Source organism: Danio rerio, chromosome 4 (assembly GCF_049306965.1).
Source record: "Danio rerio strain Tuebingen ecotype United States chromosome 4, GRCz12tu, whole genome shotgun sequence".
Classification (NCBI taxonomy): domain Eukaryota; kingdom Metazoa; phylum Chordata; class Actinopteri; order Cypriniformes; family Danionidae; genus Danio; species Danio rerio.
The window spans coordinates 57,034,001-57,040,000 of record NC_133179.1 but is presented as its reverse complement, the minus strand read 5'-3'; the positions used below and the strand labels follow the sequence as shown (position 1 = coordinate 57,040,000).

The following is a 6,000-nucleotide window of genomic DNA, read 5'->3' as shown; positions in this document are numbered from 1 at the left end:
CAATATGTGTACTAGGCATAAAGAAATGGCAGTACAGGCAGTCTTGTAGTCGTGGCCGAGTGGTTAAGGCGATGGACTAGAAATCCATTGGGGTCTCCCCATGCAGGTTCGAATCCGGCCAACTACGTCCTCCCCCTTTTTAAAATTGCAGCAGTCGTCAATTGTTTGCATTTCCATTGTTTCTTGGGAAAAGCGTTGTGCTGGTAGGAGGAGAAAAACAACAGAGTGTTCTCACTGAAGAGAAAGGGCCTTATCACAGGGAGGAACATACCACACAAGGGTCACAACGGCTGTCTCGTAGCTTGCCGTGATCGTATAGTGGTTAGAACTTTGCGTTGTGGCCGCAGCATCCCCGGGTTGAACGGGGTCATGTCGTGAATTCGACTTTTCATCAATTAGAAATTATCAGACCGGAGGTTTTGAATATCAGAAAATAGACTTTATTCTCCATAATAAAGCCGAGAAAGAGCAGAGCAGGCCCCAGAGCATTCTGAAGTCTCTCCGGGACACCTTCTAAAGTATCTGTGTTCTCCATAATCTTTATACAGGTAATTATGACACACCCCTTTGCAGGGCCGGAGTGGGACTCTTTTTCAGCCCTGGAGTTTCAAGCCTTAGACCGGCCCACCTCAGTTCACCATTGACTATATTAAAATAAGGTCATTTTCCGTTCAGTTTCTAATTACACTATTACGTCTTTTTTTTTTTTTTTTGAGAAAACAGCTGCTTTAGAACTTTAAATGTTCAAAAACCCTAACAGTATTATATGTCTTAACAATAAAACTATAATTAAACAAAAAAAAAAAACATACTCATACGAGAATCAAACCCGGGTCGGCGGCGTCGTATTCTAACGTGCTAACCAGCACTAACCAGAGTAATATCATCATTAACCTGTAGGCTGGTTATATATAAAAGGAGCAGAGCTGCGGTAAAATAATGAATAAGAAGACTGTAGTCAAGTAAGTAAATAAATTAATTTAAAAAGTGTGACTGCTGAGAGCAACAGATTCTGGAGCTAGGGACACCGGCCCTCACGGCCAAAAAACGGACCGGCCCACCGGGAATTCTCCCGGTCCTCCCGATTAGCCAATCCGGGCCTGCCCCTTTGTGTCTCTTTTTAACGCTTGACCACTTTTGAATAGCTTTTCTAGTCTAAGGGGTCCTGCTATTCTTGGCTCTCAGCCCACCAGCTCATGTCAACAGAGATGTTACAGGTCTATGTCAGCAAAGTATAAATACAACTTATGCAAAGGAACTAAGGGTTTACATACATTGTTATGATAGGATAATAACTTGATAATACGTTACTCATTCTAACTTCTGCCACATATAGCTTCATACAAGTATTTAACATATATAATCAGTGCTTTACATATTCAGGTATTCTACACAATCAGCCATTCAGTAGCCTTCTCCTAGTGTTGCTCCTGTGCAGGCATACTCATATTACACAGTATTTTTAACACATGCTGGCATGTTTGCTGCAAACACTACATACATTTTGAGAAGAGAAAATTAACTGCTTTACACTTAGAAAATACTTCACACTGAGAGAATAGAAATCTTCTTTAATCCCTCCTCTTAAGACTTTAGTCTTAATATTATTGTCTTTTAACTCAAAGTGCAATTTCATAATCCATTTCTCTTAATTACCTCTATCTAGTGACTGATATAAGCCACATAGCTGTTATCAATTGACTAGATTATGCCACTGTACTTTGACAGAAGTCCAGCCAAACATCTCCCCTCTCTTTTGATTTGAAGGAAGTAAAAGACTGTACTCTGTTTTTCTCTTAACACATCAAAGACAACAATGTTTTAAGCATAAGTATTCAGTTGGTTCAGTCCTAGCTGCTGGTTTTCACACTCATGTAGAATATACTGAAGTGATATTATATATAGGTACCATAAAAGCAATATGCAAACAAATTCAATATGCAAACATAAAAAGCATCAAATGTTGATCTTGATCTTTGGTTATCCTTGTTTCTCTTCTTCTAAGCTACCAGCATCTTCACTTGACTTTAATAGATGTTGATGGAGATGTGTGGTTAAGAGTCTGAGTTTTGAAATCTGCAGTTGTGCAATTATCATCCCTTGACTTGTGGCACTGCTGTATGTGGTATTCAGGCATATTATCAGAATCACTCTTTACTTTGTTCTGATAAACTTCTCCTTCCACAAGTTGCACTTCGTAGTTTAGAGCTTTAGAATATTCAGGCTCCTCTGTTTCCGGTCAGCTTTCCCTTGCTGGAGTTGTTTCCTTTCGCTCCTTTGAGGCATTGGTACCCCATTAATGGCATCCACTTTGGCAGCTGTTGGATTTGCCCTCATCCAGATATGGTCCTTTTCTCCTGAGCTCTCCAGAGCATCCTCAGATAGACTTGATCAGATGGACCAATTGGACCTTGTATCACTACTCTCTCACATGGCTCCTTTCTGGTTTCCTGCACAGATATCGCTTTGCACATGGCAATTAATTGTTTCTTCATAAAAGTCCCTACTGCATTAGACATCTTTGCAAACCATTCCAAGAGGTTATGTGCAAGGTTATAAGTGAGATTATATGCAAGGTTTTATGCAAAGTTTCATGTGGTTTCTTGCAAGGGTCGACCCAATAGTAGTTCATGTGATGCGGTGTTAGATGCCTGTTTCTGTCAGTTTCCATGCCATCATTCACCAATGCACTTGTTAGCAAATTAATCCCATTAAGTTTATTATTTTCATCAAGCTTTGGCCTTGATGGATCATCTTCATCTCTTTCAGCCATTTCTGGTAATTGAGCATAATACAATTACTCTCTCTTTTGCTTTATTCATAATTTTTCATACTCCTTTAGATGTTTTTATTTATTGATCACTTATTAACTTTGATTTTAATTACTTTATGAATGCAAACCTTTTATGAACTTATTTCTGCTGGTGTTTCAAATCCTTGGAAGTACTTCTTTCGTCACAAATGAATAACTGTTCCTGCTTCATAATTTGCTTCTGGTACCATCTCCAATCATCTACTCATCAAAGTTTCTCAACTGTGCTTGTTTACGGAATAATTCTCTATCCAGTCACCACCAAAAACAGTCATCATCTCTCACTGTTTGGAGCACTGGTCTCCAGTCAAGTCTTTTAATTGAACTAGATCTTTGTAAAGCTGTAGATAATTCAATCACCCACATATTGTGACAGTATCCATCCTAAGATCTTCTCCCTAATTTTAACCCTTTATGCATTCTGGTGTATACAGTATTTGCTAGTCATCAGCCTACACAAGTACAAACAAGTTTCTACCCTCCTCTGGTAGTTACCTAAAATTAACTCAATAGAAACTAAGCACTTAATATATTTACCATCCAAAAGAACATATCTCCACATACAATATGAACTTCAGCTGGAAAATCTTCTCCTATTGATTGCTCTTAAATCATATTATCAAAATCAAGCCTCTTTTATCTGTCTTGATTAACCATTTATTTTAATTATCAAATTAACTTCAATTAAATATTATTAGTTACTTATAATTTATTACTCTTAAATTTAAATTTAAATAGAAATGTCTAGGACAGATTGTATATTACAGTAAATGTTTCTATTAATGCTCCTATTTTTACACTTTTCAATGGAGTTTTATACCTTTTTCAGCATCTAGTGTTTTTCTTTCTGGGCAGATCTACATCTGATTTAATTTTAACCCTCACTTTGCTGGCTGATTTTATCTGCATCTCAGTCCTGTAATGACAACCATTTAGTTGGAATTTGACACTTCTTTCCTTTACTAATTTATCTTCTGATCTATATATTAATTCCTTTTTTGTCTTTGAGTAATTTTCTTTTGGCTGACAATTATTTCCTAAGGCATTCCCCTCAAACTAGTTGTTTATACAATTTTGATGCACTTTTTTATCAGCTGACTAAAACTTACTGTATGTTTTGTAGGTTCCTTTTTGCTCTGTTTTAACTATTATTCCTTAATATTTTCTTCTAATTATTCTTCACATATGTTTTCATGTAAAACATTATCTTTTTCTTAAACACTTTTCTCTTTCAATTTTTCTTATAGTAATTTAGAACTGTTACTTTTTGACCTTATGTCCTGTGAATTTATTTCAAATTGTTATTTCAATCTTTCCTTTAACTATAAATAATTTTTCTAGATTTGAATTTTTCCAGTTTTCAATATCCAATCTTGATTTAGGTCATTCACAATAAGATTATGCTTAGATATTATTGCCTTATCAAAAGCTTTTTCTTTTTCTTTAGTTAGTCTCCTGCATTGTAATTTATCCTTCTATGTTTAAGGACCTTTATGATTAAACCTATTAAAACTTAAACCTAAATTATTTAAAGAGCCCATATTATACATGAAATAGGGTCATATCCTGGTTGTAAGGGTCTCCAACAACAGTCTAATATGCATGCAAGGTCAAAAAACACTTTCATGGTCTTATAATCTGCATTTATTTTTAGCTAATTATCCCAGCGACTCCTGTATGAATCGTCCAGTGATTCATTTGTTCCCAAACCCCTCCTCAGTGCGAAGCTAATCTGCGCTGATTGGACCGATGACAGTCTGTCGCGATTGGTCGACTGCCTTCAGTCAGAGAGGGAAATGGCCAATAGCTAATCAGCAATTTAAAAAGTAATCACAGTTCATACACGCTCGATAGTGTAGACGTGGATTTTAGCTGCCACACTATGGCGAGTGGATAGTGCCACGGATAACCGAACGAAGGAGACAGTCGTGTACTGTGTACCATACCACACACACACAAAAACACACACACACCTCCGGATGACAACGCTCCCGCTTCCGCCCGCACCCGCCAGGTTTTAGCCTGAGAACCCGCTCCGTTTTCTGCCCGCCGCGCCCGGTCCCGCTAGAGCGGAGAACACAACCAAAAATCACCCAGTATACAGTCCAGACAGCCAAGCTGTCTGTATACACACAGCACAAAGCACACAAAGCTCGTTCGTTCGTTCGTTCGCTCTCTCTCTCTCTCTCACATTTCACATTTCACATTTTAGGTGCTTTATTGGCATGACAAATAGCTGTACATTCGTATTGCCAAAGCAGTGCAGCGTCGTGCAGCGTCGCTACGTACAGACTCTCTCTCTCTCTCTCTCTCTCTCTCTCTCTCATACGCGCGCGTGCGCACTAACACACACACAAGCACCACGCAGACTCTCTCTTTCTAATTCGCATAGCAATATCCGTGATATTGCTAGACAGCCCGCTCCCGTCCCAAATTAAACCCGTTACCGACCGCTCCCGCGATTTATTCGGAAATTTATTCCCGCGGCTGTCCCCGCGCCAGATTTCTGCGGCGCGGGAATAAATTTCCGAATAAATCGCGGGAGCAGAACCTTTGCACGGAGCTCCATAAACAAACAGCACGCGTCGCGTTTTTAACGTGACTTTGCACGCGATAAGATAATATATCCAGTTAACCTGATACAGTACACGCCGTTACAAGTAACAAATCACAACTAAATACATTTGCAAGCTAGAGTAAACGAGGCAACAACTTTAACCGCACGTACTTACACTTGAGAAATGGAAGAAACCCATCCTGACGTCCATCAGTTACTCTTTACTGATCCTTCCTTTAACAAACTCAGATGAAGTATTCTTTGTAGCATGTAGCTTCCAGAAGTTTCCAACTGCTTGGTTATAATGCTGATGTTTCATCTTTGGGTAGAGACTCAATATAATGTCCATCTGCAGTGTTACTTCAATCGACCGGCATGTTTGTGTGCGTGTGTTTGTGGGTGTGCGTGTGTGTCTGGGTTTCTGCGTCAGAGGGCGGGGCCTCAGGTTTAAAATCTCCCGGGTTTGCGCGTGCACGTGAATAACTTGGTTTCGTTCGTACGTCATGGCGAAACACCTAATGAGTCGGTATCAAGGCGACTCGTTTGAAGCACTATGAGTCGACTCTTTTATAGATGAATCAACCGTTTTAAACACTGTATTCTTACAGATTTAAGCCTTAGCTGGATACTT

The 6,000-nt window shown here is 39.0% G+C and overlaps 1 protein-coding gene and 1 non-coding gene across 3 annotated transcripts in view; one reads left to right on the top strand and one right to left on the bottom strand.

Moving 5' to 3' along the window:
• Window positions 1-6,000, bottom strand: part of LOC137491103 (uncharacterized) — a 1,183,352-nt gene that overhangs the window by 309,798 nt on the left and 867,554 nt on the right. The window lies entirely within an intron of this gene.
• trnas-aga (transfer RNA serine (anticodon AGA)) lies at window positions 46-127 on the top strand. The gene has a single exon. It is a non-coding gene; the product is annotated as a tRNA-Ser (tRNA).